This window comes from Heptranchias perlo, chromosome 26, assembly GCF_035084215.1.
Source record: "Heptranchias perlo isolate sHepPer1 chromosome 26, sHepPer1.hap1, whole genome shotgun sequence".
NCBI classification, from domain to species: Eukaryota; Metazoa; Chordata; class Chondrichthyes; order Hexanchiformes; family Hexanchidae; genus Heptranchias; species Heptranchias perlo.
This window is the reverse complement of record NC_090350.1, coordinates 42,851,524-42,859,600: the sequence shown is the minus strand read 5'-3', so window position 1 is coordinate 42,859,600 and position 8,077 is coordinate 42,851,524.

The window sequence follows — 8,077 nt, the reverse complement described above, 5'->3', positions numbered from 1 at the left end:
GTTCAACTCTCAACACAGGCAGTTTCAAAATTTGAATTCAGTTTAAAAAAATCTGGAAAAAAAAAATCCGGTCTCAGTAAAAGTGACCGTGAAGCTGTCGGATTGTCGTAAAAACCCAACTGGTTCACTAATGTCCTTTAGGGAAGGAAACCTGCCGTCCTTACCCGGTCTGGGTCTATATGTGACTCCCAATCCCATACCGACTCTTAAACTGCCCTCTGAAGGGGCCTAGCAAGGCACTCAGTTGTATCAGACCGCTTCAAATGGCCAATAAATGCCGGCCTTGACAGCGACACCCACATCCTGAGAATGAATAAAAAAGGCAGCGAGGGTCTGAACTGCAGGGATCTGAAGCTGCCTGGATGGATCCTGGTCCATGCTGACCTAGCTAATCTCAGTTTGGGCAGCAAAGAAAGAACGAGCATTTATATAGAACCTTTTATGATCTCATCATTTGAAAAAAATTATTAGAACTAAAAGCCGACAAGTCCCCATGTCCTGATGGACTTCATCCTAGGGTCTTAAAAGAAGTGGCTGAAGAGATAGTAGATGCATTGGTATTAATTTTCCAAAATTCCCTAGATTCTGGAAGGGTCCCATCAGATTGGAAAATAGTGAATGTAACTCCTCTATTCAAGAAAGGAGGGAGTCAGAAAGCAGGAAACTACAGGCCAGTTAGCTTAACATCTGTCATAGGGAAAATGCTAGAGTCTATTAGTAAGGAGGTTATAGCAGGGCACTTAGAAAATCTCAATGCGATCAGGCAGAGTCAACACGGCTTTGTGAAAGGGAAATCGTGTTTGTCTAATTTATCAGAGTTCTTTGAGGAAGTAACAAGCAACGTGGATAAAGGGGATCCCGTGGATGTGGTGTACTTGGATTTCCAGAAGGCTTTTGACAAGGTGCCACATCAAAGGCTACAACACAAAATAAGAGCTCATGGTGTAGGGGATAACATATTAGCATGAATCAAGGATTGGTTAGCTAACAGGAAACAGAGAGTAGGCATAAATGGGTCATTTTCAGGTTGGCAAGATGTAACGAGTGGAGTGCCACAGGGATCATTGCTTGGGCCTCAACTATTTACAATCTATATCAATGACTTGGATGAAGGGACCGAGTGTATGGTTGCTAAATTTGCTGATGACACAAAGTTAGGTGGGAAAGTAAGTTGTGAAGAGGACATGAGTCTGCAAAGGGATATGGATAGGTTAAGTGAGTGGGCAAAAATTTGGCAGATGGAGTATAATATGGGAAAATGTGAACTTGTCCACTTTGGCAGGAGGAATGGAAAAGCAGTATCTTATTTAAATGGAGAGAGATTGCAGAACTCTGAGGTACAGAGGGATCTGGGTGAACTAGTACATGAATCACAAAAAGTTATTATGCAGGTACAGCAAGTGATTAGGAAGGCAAATGGAATGTTGTCATTTATTGCAAGGGGAATGGAATATAAAAGTAGAGATGTTTTGCTACAGTTGTACAGGGCATTAGTGAGACCACATCGTGAATACTGTGTGCAGTTTTGGTCTCCTTATTTAAGAAAGGACATAATTGCTTTGGAGGCGGTTCAGAGAAGGTTCACTCGACTGATTCCTGGGATGAGCGGGTTATCTTATGAGGAAAGGTTGGACAAGTTGGGCCTGTATACACTGGAGTTTAGAGGAATGAGAGGTGATCTTATTGAAACATATAAGATCCTGAGGGGACTAGAAGGGGTAGATGCTGAGGGGATGTTTCCCCTTGTGGGAGAGACTAGAACTAGGGGCCACAGTTTAAAAATAAGGAATCTCCCATTTAAGACGGAGATGAGGAGAAATTTTTTCTCTGAGGGTCATGAGTCTGTGGAACTCCCTTCCCCAGAGACCAGTGGAGGCAGGGTCATTGAATATTTTTAAGGCGGAGTTAGATAGATTCCTGATTAACAAGGGAGTCAAAGGTTATAGTAGGTAGACGGGTAAGTAGGGTTGAGGTCACAATCAGATCAGCCATGATCTTATCAAATGGCAGAGCAGGCTCGAGGGGCCGAATGGCCTACTCCTGCTCTTAATTCGTATGTTTGTATGTATGTTCGTATTTAGTGCATCCTAAAGCACTTCACAGCCAATTAAAGTACCTTTTTTTAAATATTTGGTCAATATTTAATAATGATGGGAAACACAGCATTCAATTTGCACACAGCAAGATCCCACAAATGAGATAAAGGACAGATAACCTGTTACAGTGATGTTGGTTGAGGGATAAACATTGGCCAGGACACTGGGGAGAACTCCCCTGTTCCGAATAGTGCCAGGAAATCTTGCCACAGGGCCTTGGTTTAACGTCTCACTCGAAAGACGGCACCTCTGACAGTGCAGCACTCCCTCAGTACTGCACTGGGAGTGTCAGCCTAGATTTTGTGCTCAAGTCTCTGCAGTGGGACTTGAACCCACGACCTTCTGACTCAGAAGCGAGAGAGAAACTCACTGAGCCACCTAAAATGGAAAAAGTGTGAGGCAAAGTTGACAACAGGAAGTAAGGTTTAGTAGCCAGGATGTGCAGACAGACGTAAGGTTTGTAATATATTCTAGATACCACAGAGTTCCTCAGATGTGAAATGTGTGTTGAACAGACTTGTGAGCTGAAGCAATGCTGGGACCTGACACAGATGTGGCCTCTGTCTGGCTGACGCTCGATTCCCAACAGTATGTTTACTATTCACTGTAAACTTCCCACAGACCAATGAAAACTTTCAGCATTCAATCCAGGCAGTGTTTCTGAGGGAGTCGCATGGTGTCTTGGTTCACTGTTAGCTTTTTGATTCAGACTCCAAACAATCAGCTGCTTCTTGCTCCCACACAGAATCAGTCTGTACTAAAAAAATGTTTTAAAAATACTTTCATAGTTATTTTAACCGCACAGTTTGCAAAGAGGGACAAGAAACAAACTGAGCTTTGAGCGGAGAGTAAATCAGATTCACAGTTTCGTATTTGAGCTGGATTATCACTGAGTCATCACACTGCCGTCTAATTGCTCTGTGGATGTTTCAACATTCTAGCAGCATTTTCCGAACCATTTCCTGCCAGCTCCTATCAGAGACCATCTGTGTTCAGACCTGCCTCTCCCAGACTTGTTCTTTACCCCAGGACCCGAGCAGCTCTCCCTCCTTTTCAAGCCCCAACCCTGAAAGTCATGTTCTTTTTTTAACCGATACAGTTTCTCACAATCTGCCATGCTCGTTCCCCAACGTGAATCTGAATTTCTTTCTCGGACAGCAGGTGAAGGCTGGTCTCGGAGAGGGCCAGGGGAAGCTTGCAATGAGGTGTCAGGATTAGAACGGGCGTAACGCTGGGGGAGAGGAGGGGAGGGGCAAATTTCCTCCAACTGCCGTGTGTAATAAAAGTTTAAACAAATTCAGGAAGGTATCCTCTGATTGATATTTTTGCGTCTGAGGCTGAACCAGACTGTTCGCAACCTTGACGTCCTATTTGACCCTGAGATGAGCTTCTGACCCCAAATCCGCTCCATCACCAAGTCCGCCTACTTCCACCTCTGTAACATCGCCCATCTCCACCTCTGCCTCAGCTCATCTGCTGCTGAAACCCTCATCCGTGCTTTTGTTACCTCCAGACTCGACTATTCCAATGCTCTCCTGGTCGGCCTCCCATCTTCCACCCTCCATAAACTTGAGCTCATCCAAAACTCTGCTGCCCGTATCCTAACTCGCACCAACTCCCGTTCCCCCATCACCTCTTTTCTCACTGACCTACATTGGCTCCCGGTCTGGGAACACCTCAATTTTAAAATTCGCCTCCTTGTTTTCAAATCCCTCCATGGCCTCTCCCCTCCCTGTTTCTGTAACCTTCTCCGGCCCTACAACCCTCCGAGATCTCTGCGCTCCTCCAATTCTGGCCTCTTGCGCATCCCCGATTTCCATCGCTCCACGATTGGCGGCCGTGCCTTCAGCTGCCTGGGCCCTAAGCTCTGGAGTTCCCTCCCTAAACCTCTCCACCTCTCTCTCCTCCTTTAAGATGCTCCTTAAAACCTGCATCTTTGACCAAGCTTTTGGTCACTTGTCCTAATATCTCCTTAAGTGGCTTGGTGTCAAATTTTGTCTGATAATTGTACCTGTGAAGTACCTTGAGACATTTTACTACATAAAAGTTGCTATATAAATGCAAGCTGTTGTTGCTGGGCGCAGGCCCAGGGGAGCAGGACGTCTCAAAGTGCTTTACAGCCAATGAAGTACTTTTGAAGTGTAGTCACTGTTGTAAGGTAGGAAACACAGCAGCCTATTTGCGCACAGCAAGATCCCACAACAGCAATGAGTTAATGACCAGATCATCTGTCTCAGTGATGTTAGTTGAGGGATAAATATTGTCCAGGACACCGGGGAGAATTCCCCAGCTCTTCCTTGAAATAATGGCAGTGGGATCTATTACATCCACCTGAAAGGGCAGACAGGGCCTCGGTTTAATATCTCATCTGAAAGTCGGCACCTCCGACAGGGCAGCACTCCCTCACTGGGAATGTCAGCCTGGATTATGGGTTCAAGTCTCTCAGGTGTGACTTGAACCTACAGCCTTCTAAACTCTTGAGGCGAGAGTTCGACCCGCTGAGCCAGGGCGGGCATCATTTTTTTTTTATTCGTTCATGGGATGTGGGCGTCGCTGGCGAGGCCGGCATTTATTGCCCATCCCTAATTGCCCTTGAGAAGGTGGTGGTGAGCCGCCTTCTTGAACCGCTGCAGTCCGTGTGGTGACGGTTCTCCCACAGTGCTGTTCGGAAGGGAGTTCCAGGATTTTCACCCAGCGACGATGAAGGAACGGCGATATATTTTCAAGTCGGGATGGTGTGTGACTTGGAGGGGAACGTGCAGGTGGTGTTGTTCCCATGTGCCTGCTGCCCTTGTCCTTCTAGGTGGTAGAGGTCGCGGGTTTGGGAGGTGCTGTCGAAGAAGCCTTGGCGAGTTGCTGCAGTGCATCCTGTGGATGGTACACACTGCAGCCACAGTGCGCCGGTGGTGAAGGGAGTGAATGTTTAGGGTGGTGGATGGGGTGCCAATCAAGCGGGCTGCTTTATCTTGGATGGTGTCGAGCTTCTTGAGTGTTGTTGGAGCTGCACTCATCCAGGCAAGTGGAGAGTATTCCATCACACTCCTGACTTGTGCCCTGTAGATGGTGGAAAGGCTTTGGGGAGTCAGGAGGTGAGTCACTCGTCGCAGAATACCCAGCCTCTGACCTGCTCTCGTAGCCACAGTATTTATATGGCTGGTCCAGTTCAGTTTCTGGTTAATGGTGACCCCCAGGATGTTGATGGTGGGGGATTCGGCGATGGTAATGCCGTTGAATGTCAAGGGGAGGTGGTTAGACTCTCTTGTTGGAGATGGTCATTGCCTGGCACTTGTCTGGCGCGAATGTTACTTGCCATTTATGAGCCCAAGCCTGGATGTTGTCCAGGTCTTGCTGCATGCGGGCTCGGACTGCTTCATTATCTGAGGGGTTGCGAATGGAACTGAACACTGTGCAATCATCAGCGAACATCCCCATTTCTGACCTTATGATGGAGGGAAGGTCATTGATGAAGCAGCTGAAGATGGTTGGGCCTAGGACACTGCCCTGAGGAACTCCTGCAGCAATGTCCTGGGGCTGAGATGATTGGCCTCCAACAACCACTACCATCTTCCTTTGTGCTAGGTATGACTCCAGCCACTGGAGAGTTTTCCCCCTGATTCCTATGGACTTCAATTTTACTAGGGCTCCTTGGTGCCACACTCGGTCAAATGCTGCCTTGATGTCAAGGGCAGTCACTCTCACCTCACCTCTGGAATTCAGCTCTTCTGTCCATGTTTGGACCAAGGCTGTAATGAAGTCTGGAGCTGAGTGGTCCTGACGGAACCCAAACTGAGCATTGGTGAACAGGTTATTGGTGAGTAAGTGCCGCTTGAAAGCACTGTCGACGACACCTTCCATCACTTTGCTGATGATTGAGAGTAGGCTGATGGGGCGGTAATTGGCCGGATTCTTCAGCACTACAGCCGGAATGTTGTCGGTGCCCATAGCCTTTGCTGTATCCAGTGCACTCAGCCGTTTCTTGATATCACGTGGAGTGAATCGAATTGGCTGAAGACTGGCTTCTGTGATGGTGGGGATATTGGGAGGAGGCCGAGATGGATCATCCACTCGGCACTTCTGGCTGAAGATGGTTGCAAATGCTTCAGCCTTGTCTTTTGCACTCACGTGCTGGACTCCACCATCATTGAGGATGGGGATGTTTGCAGAGCCTCCTCCTCCCATTAGTTGTTTAATTGTCCACCACCATTCACGACTGGATGTGGCAGGACTGCAGAGCTTTGATCTGATCCGTTGGTTGTGGAATTGCTTAGCTCTGTCTATAGCATGTTGCTTCCGCTGTTTAGCATGCATGTAGTCCTGAGTTGTCGCTTCACCAGGTTGGCACCTCATTTTTAGGTACGCCTGGTGCTGCTCCTGGCATGCTCTTCTACACTCCTCATTGAACCAGGGTTGATCCTCTGGCTTGTTGGTAATGGTAGAGTGAGGAATATGCCGGGCCATGAGGTTACAGATTGTGCTGGAATACAATTCTGCTGCTGCTGATGGCCCACAATGCCTCATGGATGCCCAGTTTTGAGCTGCTAGATCTGTTCTGAATCTATCCCATTTAGCATGGTGGTCGTGTCACACAACATGTTGGATGGTGTCCTCAGTGTGAAGACAGGACTTCATCTCCACTAGGACTGTGCAGTGGTCACTCCTACCAATACTGTCATGGACAGATGCATTTGCGACAGGCAGATTGGTGAGGACGAGGTCAAGTAAGTTTTTCCCTCGTGTTGGTTCACTCACCACCTGTCGCAGGCCCAGTCTGGCAGCTATGTCCTTCAGGACATAAGAACATAAGAACATAAGAAATAGGAGCAGGAGTAGGCCAATCGGCCCCTCGAGCCTGCTCCGCCATTCAATAAGATCATGGCTGATCTGATCCTAATCTCAAATCTAAATTCATGTCCAATTTCCTGCCCGCTCCCCGTAACCCCTAATTCCCTTTATTTCTAAGAAACTGTCGATTTCTGTTTTAAATTTATTTAATGATGTTGCTTCCACAGCTTCCTGGGGCAGCAAATTCCACAGACCTACTACCCTCTGAGTGAAGAAGTTTCTCCTCATCTCAGTTTTGAAAGAGCAGCCCCTTATTCTAAGATTATGCCCCCTCGTTCTAGTTTCACCCATCCTTGGGAACATCCTTACCGCATCCACCTGATCAAGCCCCTTCACAATCTTATATGTTTCAATAAGATCGCCTCTCATTCTTCTGAACTCCAATGAGTAGAGTCCCAATCTACTCAACCTCTCCTCATATGTCCGCCCCCTCATCCCCGGGATTAACCGAGTGAACCTTCTTTGTACTGCCTCGAGAGCAAGTATGTCTTTTCTTAAGTATGGAGACCAAAACTGTATGCAGTATTCCAGGTGCGGTTTCACCAATACCTTATATAACTGCAGCAATACCTCCCTGTTTTTATATTCTATCCCCCGAGTAATAAAAGCCAACATTCCGTTGGCCTTCTTGATCACCTGCTGCACCTGCATACTAACTTTTTGATTTTCTTGCACTAGGACCCCCAGATCCCTTTGTACTGCAGTACTTTCCAGTTTCTCGCCTTTAAGATAATAACTTGCTCTCTGATTTTTCCTGCCAAAGTGCATAACCTCACATTTTCCAATATTGTATTGCATCTGCCAAATCTCCGCCCACTCACCCAGCCTGTCTATATCCCCCTGTAGGTTTTTTATGTCCTCCTCACCCTCCACTTTCCCTCCCATCTTTGTATCATCTGCAAACTTTGATATGTTACACTCGGTCCCCTCCTCCAAATCGTTAATATAGACTGTAAAGAGTTGGGGACCCAGCACCGACCCCTGCGGAACACCACTGGCTACTGGTTGCCAGTCCGAGAATGAACCATTTATCCCAACTCTCTGCTTCCTGTTAGATAACCAATCCTCCACCCATGCCAGAATATTACCCCCAATCCAGTGATTCTTTATCTTGAGCAATAATCTTTTATGTGGCGCCT